The 17,611-nt window shown below is 40.4% G+C and overlaps 1 long non-coding RNA gene across 1 annotated transcript; it reads right to left on the reverse strand.

Annotated features, from left to right (window-relative positions):
- Positions 1-2,335: 2,335 nt before the first annotated feature.
- Positions 2,336-15,681, reverse strand: LOC141417812 (uncharacterized). The gene is made up of 3 exons (XR_012442423.1): positions 15,560-15,681; positions 2,982-3,113; positions 2,336-2,690 (listed from the first exon to the last, which is right to left on the reverse strand). It is a non-coding gene; the product is annotated as an uncharacterized lncRNA (long non-coding RNA).
- Positions 15,682-17,611: the final 1,930 nt, after the last annotated feature.

Consider the following 17,611-nt stretch of genomic DNA (forward strand, 5'->3'; position numbering starts at 1 on the left):
ACGATGCACTGCAGACAAAGGTCCCATGACCTGAGTTCCTCTTTGCTATATCTCCACATATACCACACAGGGGGCTGAGGGCACAGGCTTTGAGTCATAACATCTGACTATAATACTGACTGTGCCACTGATTAGCCCCTTGGGCCAGTTATATGACCTTTCATGAAAAACTTGATTTAAAAAACCATAAACTGCCAGGCACCCGTGGCTCATGCCTGTAATTCTAGCTACTCAGGAGGCAGAGATCAGGAGGATCACGGTTTGAAGTATGCCTGGGCAAATGAGACCCTATCTCAAAAAAATCCATCCCATAAAAGAGCTGGTGGAGTGGCTCAAGGTGTTGGCCCTGAGTTTAAGTCCCAGTACCACAAAAAAGAAAAAAAAAATAAATAAAAACTGTAAACTAAGGATAATAATACAACATATTTTATATCTATATTGTCATATAGATTGTAAGAAATAGTGTGCATTAAGCACTCAGTGCATTTCAATATCTCAAGAAATATTAACATTATTATGTTAAAGATTTCACAATGCAAATCTTTAAGAATAACCAAAGGTAAAGGAAATAGTATGGTATATCTCTGTATAATAAATACCCTTATACTCAACCCAATAGTGGTATAACAGATACTCTCTTATGATAAATACCCCTGGACTCACCCCAACATCATCATTTCAATACTAATCAACATTTTGCTAATCTTTTTTATTTGCTTCCACCTTGCAAATCACACAGACCATGTGTACTTTAGTATTTAATTAGAAGTGTTGTACATTACATTAAGGAAGATTGTGCTTAACACCCACAACATCCAAAACCTCAAGCCAGGTGTTTGGCTGAAGAAATGAAATAGACCTAGCCCCTGCCCTCATACTGCTTACTCTTCAGTGGGGACTTAGACATTTAACTGAAAAATACTCAAATATATGTTACCATTCATATACAAATTAAACTTATACAAGGAAAGAGAGACGAAGGATTAGCAACACCAAATTTGTGATCAACTGGCCTCAGGAAGAGTAGCCAAGGGATATTCTAGTTCAGGTCCAAGGAAGAGATGGTATGGGTCTATTAGGTGTTATCACATTCAGAAGAACAAGACTAGAAGAATCTGTTACTTGTTTTGATTTTTCCACCAAAAAAGAAGAAAAAGCAAAAGTCAGGCAAACCAAGATGTCATATCCTTATATTTAAAAACTATAAAAAGTCAAGAGTTAACCCTTATCACTAAGTTTTGAATTTATAATGTTTCATCTCATGTACAAAAACATTTTTCCTATAAAAAAATCTGTAAAAGGTCAACTAGAGTCTTTCACATAGGAGCCATGGAGGGGTCCCAGGACATCAGGTCTAGGGTGGTTGTTCTTAGAATATCTCTGCGCTGTACCTGGGCTGGTATTGCTTAACTCTGGACTCCTTTCTGCCTCTCATCCTCTTCATTTTTTGAAGACATCCCACATGTAGCACTGCGTTGCTTATAGACTGAGTACTGATGCTCTTATCCCATTCATGTAATCATTTTTCCTCTCCCCCCAGCATGTACGGTTCTGTTACCTACCTGCTTCTTTTGTTTATTCTGGGATTATATAGGACCTTAGTCCCAGGGAAAATCTCTCCATGTATTTCTAAGAGAAAACATGTCTCCTTTCATCTGCCCCTCACTGTTGATGGGTCCTAGCCTGTCCAGTGGGCCTCACAACTTCCAGGCACCAGGGCACCAGGGCTTACCTCAAGCTCCTGACCCTTCAAGATCCAAAGCTGTGCAGGAAAATCTCTTTTGCACTTTGTTTTATTTCTATTAGAGTGGCCCCTACTGGGTCTGAGTATGACCCAGTGTCTTAGAGTTACTAATAAAATCGTGATTTCTAGGTAAGACCTCTACTTCCTAAAGTAGACGTCAGTGTTTGGGGTAGACAGAACTCAGAATCACTTCTCCTTGCAATGACTCAGGCTGGGTTTCTGGGTCAAGCTCTTCCACGTTAAGGCTTAGCTTCTCTTAGGCTCTTAAGAGATGTCTCAGGTCTGTAGGGAAATAGAGCTCTAGCAGTTTATCCCTCAGTGCCAGTCAGCCTAGAAACCCTGAGCAATGTTCATATCCCTGCGTTGAGTGGGTATTTGATGACTGTGAGCCAACTCATCCCATTTCCTTTGTGAAAAACAGCCTGTCCTCCTCTCTTCATTTCTTTCTGATTTCTTCGTATCTCTTTATCTCTTCCCCTCCATTATTTTCCTCTTTTTCTCTCCAGTTGGAGTCTAAAGCAAACATGCTAGACACAGAGAATGACTCAGGCTGGAGGGTAATTTAGTAAATCAAGATATGACTTTGATGTTTGATGCACATGTATTTTATTGAGGAAAGAAAAAGAAGGAAGATGGGATCTGTAGGGAGAAGGGAAGGAGACTAAGTGGGTCCATCTGACTGCTGGAGAAAGAATTTGCAAAAGAACCCTGTCTCTCAAAGGATCCATGGCATAAGAATGAGCTTCCCCCCCACCTCACCCCACCCACCCCATACACAGAGTGAACAGGCAACTCTCATGCTGGGAGGGAGCTGAAGCCCAGTGCTAAAACTCATTGCAGAAGTCTTTATTTCGACAGCATATGGTATGTGCAATTATGCCCTTCTTGTGAAAGCCAATAGATCTGCAGTTCTTCTGACACCCAAGAATCACAATGTCTTCATTTTCTAGTGTTGGAGAGAGAACAAGAAGTTCAGTTCACATCCTGTTGCCTCCTTGTTTATTTTCTTATAAACTCGTATCTCAGGCACGTCTTTCCATCCCCCACCAAAAGTTCCTCTAAGACCTGCACATTCACTCCACTCCTTCCATGTGTCTGACCCTCTGAGGTTTGCTACTTTCCATACTTTTTGGCCACTAGTTTGGCTAGACTCATGCCTTAGCATATTGAGGGAAGAACTCTAATGCTCTCAAATACACTTTAGTTCTAGCAGGCTGCAAATACACCTCTTACTTACCATGGTTCGCTTCCTTTGCAACTTCCAGTCTCACACAAGACTCATTCTTTTTCAGGGTGCAAGCTCCCTTCCCATGAAGGCAAGTGTTATGGTGATAAAATGCACAGACTCTGCATTCTGTGGCCATAGTCCCTAGGGGAGATACCAGGAGGAGACAGGGGATGAGGGGATGATTTGTCCAAAAGTCTTATAATATTTCCTCTTGACTAGATTAATGTCATATATTTCTGACCAAAATATCTTAGGAGTGATATTGTATCCTTATTATTGAATTGCACTCAGGGGCACATGATATTTTCCTGCTCCCTCACTGTTGATGCTCGTTAACAGGTCACCTCTCAGTATAAACTTATGAGACCACACAAATATCCTCCTTATCTGAAGCTTCCCCTTAGATTTACTATTTGTGTATGATTCTTGCCTACACATCTTTGCTACTGTGTATATATAATTATGTTTTTTCTCCAACTTCAGCAATACCTCCAATTTCATCAACTGGTACTAAGCATTTACCATAAATGAATGGCTTCTCCGCCATTGTTTTCTTTATTTGCTATCAACTTATTTTCAATGCAGACTCTGAATTCATATTTTTTTTTTCATTGTCATATGTGTGCATATTTATTAATAAAGGAAACTATTACTTATATATAATATATTCACATTTTCACATTCAACGAATCTGGGTAAAATCCAATCACCATCTCCCAAAACAAAAACTAAGTGAATAGGAGTAATGATGCCATAATCTGGCTTGTAAGCACAGTACAGAGGAAGGTGCAGATTAGATTTTGAAGATACCAGTGTGTACAAAGGGGAATCTCAAGAGAAGTAGAGTATGTGATCCAAGCCTCATGATGTACATGACCTGATACATTACGTTTTACCCCAAGTGCTGATATATATGTAAAGATAAATTTAAAGAACACTTTCTGAATTCATATTTCAATGGCTTTATAACTCATTGCCATCATTAAATATACTGGTATTCAAATTATCTTCAGTTAGCCCCTGTGTACTGGTGACAGGCCACCTACATCTTTATGAGCCCTTCCTGTCTGGCATAGCAAGATATCTTAGGTTTATCTTATACCTTCATGCCCCAATTCTTGAATCAGCTGTTTCTCTGTGGAACTGTAGTTCCTTTTAATGGGAAATAATACTTGAATCCAAGATTTAGAAACTAGATATGCTCATTGACTATGGGGATACTATTGTTTCCAGGCAATTTATGTGGACAGGGGCAGGGAATATATATGTGTGTTTATATGTATATCATATATACACAATACATATACATGCACACATATATACATAAACATGCATATACATATATATATTCACACATATTTAAATATGGACACACACACAAAACCCCATTTACACATACATATTTGAGAAATCGTAATTTAGGCCTCCAGTCTAGCCCATTCCAACAGATTCTCATTTTAGTTCTTACTTCAACCTATTGAGTTGTGTGGTAATGGTCTCATTAAAACTGATGGAAAGACTTCGAGTAACTCATTACATGGTGAAACATCATATATTAAATATTTGAAAAATCAGAACTTTAATCCAAGACTTCTGATTGTACCTTCGTAGTCATTTACTTCATCCCAATAGTCTCTCTCATTCCACCAAAAAAACTCCCTTATGCCAGCCATGAAACATTTGTCCTCAGCTCTATTCGTTGCCTTCCTTTTGCTCTGCACTTGTTGGGTCTGGGGGATCAGAAGACAAAAATGAGCCAGTAGCCCCATCCCCCACGAGAGCACTGTGAGCCCTACATCCTGTAAGGGGACATGCAGTTTCACAAGTTATGGCCCCCTGGGGATGCCTCAAAATGACACAAGGCCGATAAGAGGAGGCTTTCACAGGACTGTGTATATGTTCCTGCAGAGCTATGTTAAGAGACCACTCCACCTCTGACTCCTGACTCCCCTCCCCAACAAAAAGGACCAAATAAAAAACCCCTCTACGCAAACAACAGGGAGCCACTGGTTTCCAGGCTCTGCTGCACTGCTGTAGCTGTAGCCTGTCCTTTCTCTCTAATAAATCCTACTTATGCTGACCTTATTGTCTTATGCGTCAATTCACCTGCCTCACTGGCCAATTTTTTGGCTAGTGAAGGCAAGGACATATGACACCAGCCCACAACATACTCATGGTAGCTTCTCAAGGATTCTGGGTCATTTGATTGAGTTCAGCCCATGGAGAACAGGAGGAAGAGAAAGAGAAAGCTAAGGTATGTCTTCTCTCTCTCTCTCTCTCTCTCTCTCTGTACCTTAGGCAGTGGCTATGACAGTGGCTTTTTCTCTTGAGTGTCTGCTGCCTACAGGACAGGACAGCAGAGGTCCTAGCTTCTGATGAGTCATTCTGGCCCTGGCGTTTGGTGACACAGTCTCCTTTTGCTGTCTAAGAGCTTTGTTAATCTCTTGGCTCCTCTGCCTCTCCTATGTTATATGAAGCAAACATTCTGAATTGAATTTCCTCTGTTTTAAAATTCTCCTAAGTTCTTTCTGTTTGCCTAGTTGGATCCTGATCCAATATATCTCTTCCATCTTTAGCTCCTGAAAATATATCTAGATTTAATGATGTTGGTGGTTGTTTGGCTACTTAGGGTATTTGGCAGTTGAGAGAGATCCTGGTAATTGGAGGGTAATTTTGTTGAATCCCAGAAGTAATAGGGTCTTTATCCACATAATAGGGAACATATAGTCTCATTCATTTTCCAAGCCTTCCGTTCTATACAGAAACCAAGAGTGCCCAGAACAGAAAATGCAAGATGTTGAAAACCAGGACCCTAATTTGGGTAGAGGTGGTTAAAAAAAATATCAATACTGATACATTTAATAAAGTCAACCTGCCACACATGCTTTATTCGAGATTTACCAGGTCTTCTGGAGAATTAAATAATTAATTAAATTGAAATAACCTAAGTTAATATCATTTTCTTTATATACCTTTAGTATTTTTCAAGAATTTAGTATTTTCCCTTTCCTGCTCTGTAAGTATTCAATATTTTCTCATCTCCACTTTCTCCTTTCTTTCTTATCAATCTCATTTTTTGTTCCTTGAAAAAGGTTGTTTTCTCCTTTTTGTATGTAGACAAAATAATAAAATAAGTGTCTCAGTAATTCTGTAAAAACAGAAAACACAGTGTATATTAAAACCACATAGAAATAATTTTTTTAATCACTGGACTGATAAACTTACAAAAAATTTCAGTGTGTAGAGAAAGCATAGAATAAAGAGGCACTTCATAGGTTGTTAGTAGAATACAATATTTTGGAGGACAATTTGCCAAGGTCTGTGAAAGTTTTAAGTATACATAACTGTTTAACCCAGTGATTTTATTTTCTAAGAATCTGTCCTAAAGTTTTAATCATTCATGTCCACAAAGAATTCTGTAGACTGGAGGTATGGCTCAAGTGGTAGATTTCCTGCCTAGCAAGTATGAGGCCTTGAGTTCAGGTACCACAAAAGAAAATGGGCTGGAGGCATGGCTCAAGTGTTAGAGTGCTTGCCTAATACATGCAGGCCCTGAGATAAAAACCCCAGTACTGCCAGAAGAGAAAAAAGAAAATAACAATTTTGTACATGGATATTAATTGAAGCTTTGTTTTTGAAAGGAAACATGTAGCTAGTAAAATACTTCATAACATGAAATTTTATGAAGTCACTACAAAATGGGATATATTTTTATTATAGTGTGGAGCTATCTCTAAGTTATATTTTAACTGAAAAAACGAAAGGCAAACAGTGGTATGATATAGCACCTATATGAGCTTCCAGGGTTGCTAAACATCACATAGTGGGTCTTCTAAAAAACAGAAACATGATTTCTCACAGATCTGGAGGCCAGAAGTCCAACATCAAGATGTCATCATGTCTGGTTTCTTTTGAGGCCTCTCTCCTTGTCTTATGATGGCCACTGTCTCTCTGCATCCTCACATGGCTTTTCTTCTATGTGCATGTACCCCTGGTGTTTATCTGTTGTCCAAATTTCCTCATCTTAGAAGGGCACCAATATATTGGATTAAGGCCTTCATTAATGGCCTAATTAAATCTTTTTTTGTTTTGGAGGCACTGGGGCTTGAACTCAGGGCCTCATGCTTGCTAGGCAGGCGCTCTACCATTTGAGCTGCTCCACCACCTGAGCCACTCTACCAGCCCCCTTAATTACCTCTTTAAAGGTCCTTTCTCTAAATAAAGTTCTATTTTGAGGTACTGGGGGTTAGGGCTTCAACATGTAAAATTTTTTTGGGGGGGACACAATTCCTATAATAATAGCATTTGTGTAAAAATTGAGGATACATAAATCTGTATGCACATACATGCATAAAATGTTTTCTGAAGGATACACAAAAATTTGAACTACCGGTAGCTTCTAAAGAGGGGGCCCCAGGATGAGAGGGAGATTTGATTTTTTATTCTATTTTATACAGTTAAATTTTTGGGGTCATATGCATGTATTATTTGTTAAAAATAGATAAACTGATAAAAAGGAAAAAATAAGATATTTATTATGATATTTCTTCCAAGGAAACAACCTATATAACTCTTTAATGGAATATTAGCCAACCATAAATAATAATTATCATTCCATTAAAAAGTTCCATAAAATGACATAGAAATCAATCTTTGATATTTTTGACTCCTGGGAACCAATTCATCAGTACTGGGTATTCCTGAACTGGTTGAAGGAATCACACTTATGAACCTCCTTGAATGGAGAGGTAGAGGGAAAGATGTCTGAACGACAAGGAATCAGGAAAGCAGAATTCAGAAGTGTACAAAGGTGAAAGGGAAAGAGAAATAGGGATGTAGAAAGGGCTGGGGATATAGGTCTGTGTTAGAGCATTTGCCTAGCATGAGCAAGGCCTTGGGTTCAATCCCTAGCACTGTAAGAAAACAAAGAAACAAAAAACTGTTCTTGTTTGAGAAACAGAGAAGTAGAAAATAAAGAAAAGAAATGTTGATGAAGAGAGAAGCAAGAGAAACACAGAGTCAGAGGAGGTTGAAGTAGAAAGAGTCAGGTGGAAGAGAGTCAGCTAAATGCAAAGAACTGAAGATTGGACTCTGGTGACATACAGACCCGGACTCACTTTGGTTCCAGTACCTAACTATCTTCTGACATCTGTTATCTCATCTGTGAATTTCATACAATTATAGTGAATATCCATTTCATTCATTCTACACATTTAGAGGCTTACTCCATATCAGTTACTATTTCAGGGGATGGGGCTTCATCAGAGAAAACTAAAAAGATTCCTCAGAAAACCCAAACAAAACAAAACAAAAACCTTGTCTTCAAGGGATACCACAGTTGGGTCTTGAATGTCCCCCCACAGGCTCATGTGTTAAAGGCTTGGTCCCCAGCTTGTGCTGCTATTGAAAGGTGGTGGAACCTTCAGGAGGGGGGATCTAGTTGGAGGAAGTTGGGTCATTGGGGACAAGTCCTTGAAGGGGATATCATGTCCTCAGCTCTTTCCTGTCATTCTCTCTGCTTCCCAGCCACCACACACTTCTGCCATCATGTACTGTGAGGCCACAGGCCCAAAGTCAACAGGGCCAAGTAACCATGAACTGAAACTGTTGAAGCCATGAATCAAAAGAAACCTTTCCCCCTTACAAGCTAATTTTCTCATGTGTTTTGTCACAGTGACTAACACATGGATGTTATCTCATAACAGCAAGAGATAGATAACAGATAAATTAATTGAAATGTACTTTTGAGAAAAAATTTAATCAGGGATGAAGGATAAGGAATGCTGGAGAGGAAGTGGGGAGCAGCAATTTTTCAGTTAAACATCACTGAGAAGGTGCATTTGAATAAAGACTTAAAGAGGGGAGGGTACAAGTCACCAGGTTCTCTGAGGGCAGCACAATTACTTGTGAGGCATGAGTGCTCAGCATATTGACAGATCGGTAAAAGTGCTCATTAAGAAGTGGAAAATGTATCAAAGTAAGAGAAGATTGCCCAAGAGTAAAATTTAAGTTATTAAATGAGCACTTGGCTTTATATCAGTGGACAACTTTTTAAAGGTCTGAACAGAAAGACTGCCAGACAAGTGAGACAATTGTCTAGAGATTGTTAAATGAGATATTCACTAAAATATCTTTCATTACCTATCGCAGCACTAAATGATATCTAAGGGAGTTGTGAGCAAGAGACCTTGTAACTAATATATTTGAGCTGTTTGTATAGCTAAATTGGTGGAAAGAACAGAAAGAGAAACATGAAATAAAGGAGCTGACATTCCTACTATGAGAATGCAGACTTCTCTCCTTCTGATATAATGCCATTTTGTGCTATGGTGCCAGTCAAACTATGATGTCATGGTTTGTGAAGGACCCATAGTTGTCTGACCTGAGCTTTCTTTGGAGATTCCAAAGGAGGGCGGGGAGTAACCAATTACTCTTAAAAGTCCACCATCCCCCACCCAAATTAAAAGTAAGATATAGAAGAGTTTATTATAGTTATTGGTGGCATGTTTACTTTCTTCTTTACCGTTAAGAGAGGAATGGGACTTCTGAATCCACCCAGGGGCCTTGCTGACATGTTAATGCTTTGGTCACTGATTCTGCCTTCTGTAGATCATAGTCTTATTCTAATTTTCCATGTCATATGAACCCTTCCAAAGGAGAGGAATCACTTTGATGAGTCGTGAAAGGAGATTTTCTTTTAGTGACTCTTTCAAAGGTCGGTAAGTGGTGCTCACACCAAGACTGAATGAAACCCTCACAATTTCTCTCTGAACGCTTCTAAATATTTACTGTCAGACACTGTGTGAGGGCTGGACATGCACAGAGCACTGAGATACATTCCTTGATTTCTGTTAAACTATGGTCCAGTTAGGCAGTCTCATATAAGCAATATCATTACCATGTGTTATATGAAGGGAGAAAGGTAAGAGCAGGGCACTGTGGGAGCCTAGACCAACTGAAGGTAAGGGTAAATGGCAAGGTATTATAAAAAGAAGGTACTTTGCCAAAGAGCTAGAGCTGTGCAAAGTATATATGTGGGTGACTACATGCTATTCAGAATTACTAGAGGGTAAATTGAAAAACAGCAAAGAGTGGGAGAGAAAGTAGAGACAAGGACATGGGGTACCTTGTGCATTAAGTAATTAGGATTGTATTAGGGGATACAGAAAGGAGAGAGAAAATTTACAAAAAGTTCTGCAGGTTAAGTCCAAGTGATTGATTAGATATGGGAATGACAGAGAGAACTCCTAGATTTCTGGCTTGAAGGTGATTGGAAGCATTTAGGCTGAGAATTTAAGGGGTGGGAGCAGTTTGCCTATGAGGATGAGGAGTTCTCTTCTAGACATAATGAATCTGATGGGCCAGAGGCAAATCCAGGTGCAATACCAGCAGGGAGTTGGATAGAAGTGTCCAAGGATCCAAAGAGATGTCAGCACTATTAATGTCAAGAACTACCATTATAAGAATTAATGTGATTTTTTTTTTCTAGTGAGCTGTGTGAGAAAAGCTATGACCTGAGGGAGAAACACCAGAGCACATCAGTGTTCATGGATGGATGACAGGGACTGAGAGATAGTGCTAAAGATAGGAGAGAACCAGGAAGGAGTCATGCATGACAGCATTCAAGAAGCAGAGTGAAGTTTTCAAGGTAGGTCCCTAATCTTGTGGGCCTGGTATCCTTATAAGAGAAGGAGAGACACTGGATCTGTCACTTTTGCATGTACAGAGAAGACACCAGTGAAGACATGGAAAGAAGGTGTCACCTGCAAGCCACAAAAAGAAGGCTGATGGCACTTGATCTCAGACTTTCAACTTCCAGAACTGTGAGAAAATACAGGTCTGTTGTATTTTGTCATAGCACCTGAACAGACTCATACACCCTCCTGAGGAACCTACACTTCTGCTCCCAGCACTCAGTACTCAGCCAATATGAACAGCAGAACTGCTCACAGATTGGCCCTCAGGCCCTGAGTTTTTCTATGTACATGGCCTACAGGATCCATAGTCCACCTTCCCAAGATCCTGGCCTTATACTGACTTTGGAGAAGTAGAGACCAATATGCCACACTTTTCTTTCATTGTCCTTGAGAAGTCAGATTAAGTTTTCCCAGGAACAGAGAGGAAAAGCCTGACTGAAGGGGTACATAGTTCACTTCTGAGAAGATTTCAGCAAGGGGATTCACAGAGCAAACCAAATCTCTCTCCAGAATCACTGAACAGTGTCTTAGTCAACTTGAGTGAAATACCACACCATGAACAGGGTGGCTTATACAACACACAATTGTTTTCTCACAATCCTGGAGGCTGAAGATCAGGATATAGGCTGACTGGGCTCCATGCTGGGGGCCTACTTTGTGGCTTGCTGCTGTTGCCTTTTCACTGTATCCTTACATGTTGTGGGGACGGGACGGGGAATAAACTCTCTAGTATCATATAAAGGCACTAATTGTATCATGAGGGCCCTATCTTCATGGCCTAATTACCACTAAAAGGCTCCATCTTTAATGTCATCCCATCAGAGGTTACAGTTTTCAAGAGGACACAGTTTAGTTTTAGCAGGCAGTGACGGTAGGGGAAGAAAATAGGAAGAAACATGTATAAAGCTGGGGTGAGAAAAATTCTTTTATGAGTATTCTGCCATTGTCCAAGATAGGGCAGGAGAGATGATGTCTTCCAGAAGAATGAATCAAAGCCTGAGTCAAAGGCTCTTGTTTGTTTTTCCTTCTAGGGACCCTTTCTGACCCATAAATTTCCTGTTATATGCCCTTGTGCCTTCCCAACTACTCACATATCCAACCAGACATTCCTCACACACTACTTGGACAGTCCTGGTTGCAGCAAAGCTAGGTTGGAAATGCCAAGATGAGGAGGCTACAGGTGTGATATGTGTGATTTCATGAGGTGGGAGCTGGCAAGAGAGGTGTGGGAGCTCAGCTCAAGGGTTTTGGCAGATGAGGTTCCTCCATTGTAGCACATGATCTGCTTTTCTAAACTGACCACTGTGACCAGTGCTATAAGAGGGTAACATCTCCACAGGCATAATTTGGGAAATTATTGAGGCATCCCTGGTGTGGTTTGCCTGTTTATCCTTCTTTTAGCAGCAGTCTCTACAACAACTGAACTTGCTTCAGATGGAGAAATGTGGGGAGGTAGATGATAATCCTGGGACCAGGTCTGCCCTGGTTGAGGCAAAGCAGTATTTTTAGTGTGATGTAGGAGTGTACTTGTTTGTGTTGGGGAAGGGTGGAGCCATCAAAGAGAACAGAAGGGCACAGGAGGAGTCATTGCATGGGGGAGTGCTATATTCAGTCTTCATCTTCTTTCCAGTCCTAGTCCAATTTTATTTGGAATTTATGGTAGGGGACATAAAGTTAACAACAATAGGACAAGTAAGAATACAGCTAACACACATTGTGTACATATTATGTACTTAAAAGGCATCATCTTATTCAATCCTGGCAAAATCCTAATGGGTAGGTTGTATTGTCATCTGCCACATGGGACAATGGATGCTTCCAGAGAGGTTAAGTAACTTGACTAGGGTCACCAGCCCATAAGTGCTAGCATTAAGTTTTGAATTCGGATCCAACTCATTACAGGGCTTGTGCCCTTACCACCTTACTCCACTCTGATCCTATCCCGGGCTGGAGATTGGCTAGGTATTGGAGTGGTCACAGAGGCTTGAAAGAGATTCTGTTCAAGGAGACATTACCAGACCCCAGTCAGGGTATCTTGCAGTGGTGTGAAGTTGGTCCTGATGATCTCTAAGGTCCCTGTCAGATCTCAGAAGTGTGAAGGCCATATTTTCTCTGCTTTGAATCATTGAGACCACTGCTAGTCTAACTTATAGACTTCCTAAACTTTCTCTTTTCTTCAGTTGCATAGTTTGGCATTCAAGGCCAAGCTTTACTCAATCTTCCTAGACCAGTTGAAAGCTCTGTGGGAGTGTGGGAGAGTGGGATGAGTAAGACAACACAGGAGTCAGGGGAACTATTCTGGAGGTGCAGATGATGGTGACCTATCTGGCGATAAGTAGGAAAGAATGAGTATGATCTGAGGGGAGCTCTGGGGAAAGCATGTATGTGAGAGATGTGGTGTAGAGTAAGAAAGGGAGAAGGGAAAGACACTTCACCTTTTTTATGCTCTGAATAATAGGAATTGGGAAAAAAAGTAATAAAAATCTTAGCTTACTTTTTTTTTTTTGAGGGTTGTATACATTTTGCTTTAAATACTTTGCTAGAGAGGGAGAGCTGAATAAAGGGGCACTTTTTAAGGATGAAACATTTTAGCTTATTTTTAGGCAAAGATAAAATTCTGTCTTTGTTCTCCCTTGCATTCGTGTGGAAAGTTTATCTTATGAATTTAGGAATCTCTTGTTTTATTCATCTTTTTATCATTCTTTTTGCGCTTTTATTTTTCTTTTAGTTTTTCTCTCTCTCCTTCTACCTTTCTATATAACTCTTGGTATACTTCACATTGCTCACGTTTTTCTTTTCATTCTCTCTCTTTTTTTCTTTCTGTCTCTCTTTTAAAAGAGGTTGATAAGAGAACAAAAGCTATTCTTATTACTTATTTTATTATTGAATCCATTTTTAAAAATCTTTCAGTTTGTCCTTATAATTAATTTAAAACATTTTATTTTTCATTAAAAGCTCCAACTAACATATTTTATGCTGGTATTGTTATGATTAAGTGTGCTTTTTGTGTATTTCTTTTTTTTTTTTCTTGGTGGAACTAGGGTTTGAACTTGGGGCTTCCCACTTGCAAAGCAGGCGCTCCACTACTGGAGCCACACCTCCATTCCATCTTGCTCTACCTCCAGTCCATCTTGCTCCAGTTATTTTGGAGATGGGGTTTTGTGAACTATTTGCCCTGTTGTCCTCAAATGATGATCCTCCCCATCTCAGCCTCCCAAGGAGCTAGGATTATAGGTTTGAGCCACCGGTGCCTGGCTATTTCTTTTTAAAAATAATGAGAATGACAAAGGCAAAAGATAGAAGGCAGTTGAGTCTGGTTAGGTCTGGGTCTGGTTATTGCTCTCTTCGCTAACACAAAAGTACCAACAATAGCCCAACCCACATTCTCCAGTCCATATGGGTCAGTTAGGATCAAGAATGGGCCAAAGCTGATGAAGGCAGGATCAATGAATCACATTTGTATTGTCTTAAAATGACTTTTATAATTTTCCCAATTCCCCCATTTAGCAAATGAAAACTTAGTTGTAAAGCCAGGGAAAACACAGAATCAACCCTTCAGCTTCATTTGCTTTTTAGTTACTTGCCTTTAGTTGACTTTAAGGCTCACTAGTTTACATTATGTAAGGTAACCATTTTCTGAACATGCCTGAGTGAAAGTCCTTGAAGATTGTTTACACACTGATTACTTTGACTACCTTTTTCCATGCCTTAAATCACCTTGTTTCTCTATCTTATAAATATTCTAAAATCCTATCTTCTTGGAAATGGATTTGGTTACTTATTTACTTTTTTTTTGTGGTATTGGGGTTTGAACTCAGGGCCTCACACTTAATAGGCACTCTGCCAGCCCTTGGAGGCAGATTTGAGACTTAGGTCTCCATGCACAGCTGCCTTGTGAAAAAGTTTTTGTAAAACTCATTGTTTTGGTGATTTCCTATATAACAGACAAAGCAAGCCTGATTTGGTAATAGTGGTAGTAGTTAAATACCTTTATACACTGTCCAAACTCAGAACATCTATAGCAAGAGTGAGTCCTAACATAAACTGTGGACTTCATGGTAATAATGTGTGAGTGCAGGTTCATCAACTGTGACAAATGTATAGGATGGTACAGGGTGACAGGGGGTTGATAGTGAGGAGGCTGTGCATGTGTGGGAGCAGAGGATGTATTGGAACGCTTTGTACTTTCCACTCAATTTTGCTGTGAACCTAGAATTGCTCTAAAAATCAAGTCTATGCAAAAAAATGCTTCTCTGTAGACAATTAAGTAATTACATAAAATTATGCAATGGAAGTTAAAATAACCAGTGACTTGCTAATCAGAGTTAGTCAATATAAACATTTTAGTTTTTATACTTTCAAGTTTATGATATACAGAAATGTATAACCATCACTTTATGCCTGGGAAAAAGAGGTTTTCTGGGATATGGATCTTTCAGTTCCTGAGTTTAGAAAGTCCCAGGGCCAACCAGAATGTGTTGGTCACCATGTTATTGTTTATATCTTTCCTCCCTTCCTCTCTCTCTCCCCCCTCTCCCTCCTTCCCTCCCTCCTTACCTCCCTCCCTTTCTTTCTTCCTGTTTTGCATGTTATTCAAGCACTCTACCACTGAGCTATATCCTCAGCCCTATTTTTTTAAAAATACAATTTATTAAAAGGTAATGAAAAAGAAGAAAAACCAAAACGCCAAAAAAACCCAAACAAAAACAGAAAAAAAAAAATTGAAAAAAAAACCCAACAAAAGAAAAACAAAAGGTAATGAAGATGTAGTACATAGCTTTCAAGTGCTAATTATTCCTTGGGGTCAAGATGTCCACAGGACTGCATCTGAGCCAGTTTAGGCACTTGACTCCCACTCCCCACTCACAGACCAACCCACACAGTACTCACCATCTAGGAGGCAAAACAGAGCCACATTCAGCACCAGCAGCTTGTTCATCCTCAGGAAAGAGATCCTGTGAGCAGGCTGCCACTCCAAGGCCCAGCTATCCTGGGACCTTGGCTTTATACTAGCCCTCTGTGGGGGCAGTGACCAACTGTGTGCAGGGCAGGTTTGTTATCAGTGCCTGCTGATTGTTAGGGTGAACAGTAAGGACAGCCATGGTAGGACCAGATTCCCTCCCCTTGCAGGTGGCTTGGAAACTCCTCACACAACCCCAAAGACTGACAAAGGAACAGTTATTAACCTTTATCTCCAGGTGGGAGCCAAGGACAGTTGAGCAGATGAGTGACCTAACCACAACTTATCTTCCTTGGTCCCAGCAACAGCATTCTTCAGAGACCCAAAGAACATTTTCTCACACAGTGAGCTTCCTGGTACTTTTCCAACAGTTCTCCCTTATATCTGTCCCAAGTCTGTACTTGGCAGTGGGCTCTAGCTCTCTTGGTGGAGACCCCTCCCCAGGCTCTCTTTCTCAAATAAAGTCTGTGCTGATGTTGAACCCCCTCCCGCCTTTCCTTCTGTTCCTCTTTTCAGTCTAACACTGATAAACTCGGGCTCTTTTACTAGACTCCCACTTCAGAACTGTACAGGCTCTGACAGGCCTGTGGGACTGAGACGCGTTTTCCTTCTGGGATAGCCTTTTAGAGTAAAACCCGCAGTTCATAAAACCTTTCCTTTTCAGGATGGTGGGAGAAACTGAGGGAATGGTCTCTAAATGATAGTAAGATGGTACCTGGTAGGAATTTATCCTGATGATGTCTGCTGGTAACCTGACACAAAACCTTCAGGTCTCTGCCTCACTCCATTCTTCCTACTCCCTTTCCCAGGCTTGGGTTAGGTAGAACCCAAGCCTCATACACAACTTGCGAGAGTCTAAGCTGCAGAGCAAGGGCAGACAGAGTAAAGGACACCAGGCTGAAAATGCTTTGGGTGATGGTGATGAGACAGATAAAATGACCCAACTCTCCATAGGTATTTGGCTAGGATTAGAGTACTGTTAAAAACTGTTAAAGCACTGTTACATACTGTTAAAGCAGTGTTAACGTTAACGATAGGCCTTTATTATAAGCACCTTTTCTTACTTTTTATTAGTGTATATTAGTTGTACAAAGGGGTTGCTTTGTGATATTTCCATACATGCAAATAATATACTTCCATCAAATTTGCATCCTTTCTTATTTCTCCTTCCCTGTGGGGAGCAGGTTAAAGCCTATGAGAACTGGACACAAGCAAGGCAAGATGCAGTTAATTGCTTTTACCTGTAGGCCCAGATAGGCACAGTCCTGGGCCACAAAACAGGGAAAGGCAGAACAGCTGCGTCTCTTCAGTTTAAAGAAGCAGGAATGCAGGTTTCTCCTGTTGCAATGTCACGCCCCTCCCCGTGGCTCCACCCTGTTTGCTGCTATAAAAGACCCCTGAAGTTGTTTAGAGGGGCTTTTGCCTTTTGGGGCTTTACTTTGGGCTTTTTGGTGTGGGAAGCTTTTGGAAGGGAAAAGGAATTATTGAAGGGGAAAAATTGCTGAAGGGAAAAGAATTGTTGAAGGGAAAATGCTAAAGGGGTTGATAGAAAGTCTGCACTGAGAACTTTAACATAGGCTTCAGAAAACAAAGCTGACAAAGAACTTCATACATAGCCTTAGGAAAGCTAAAGCCAAAGAAAAGCCAAAGAGAACACAGGAGAGTCACAGTGCAAGTCTAAGGACCCACCGAGACTTTAAGAGCTATGCATATGCAGGTTGTAGGCGTGGCTGTTTGCAAGTTTGTAGCACCCAGGGCTTTAAGAGAGCAAAAGAGAGATGAGACAGTGCAAGCCAGTGGGGGGGGGGGGGGGCAAAAGACTTTAAGAACAATTAAACTAAAGATAAGCTAAGAGCAGACATGGGACAGTGCAAGCCTAAGGAAAGAGGTTTTAAAGAAAACTTCAGAAGCAAAGTTTTAAAGAACTGATAGGAGCAAGGCCTTAAAAAATCAAGACAGAGAAAAGAAGCAATGAGGATTGG

The sequence above is a fragment of the Castor canadensis genome, chromosome 2 (genome assembly GCF_047511655.1).
Source record: "Castor canadensis chromosome 2, mCasCan1.hap1v2, whole genome shotgun sequence".
In the NCBI taxonomy this organism is placed as follows: domain Eukaryota; kingdom Metazoa; phylum Chordata; class Mammalia; order Rodentia; family Castoridae; genus Castor; species Castor canadensis.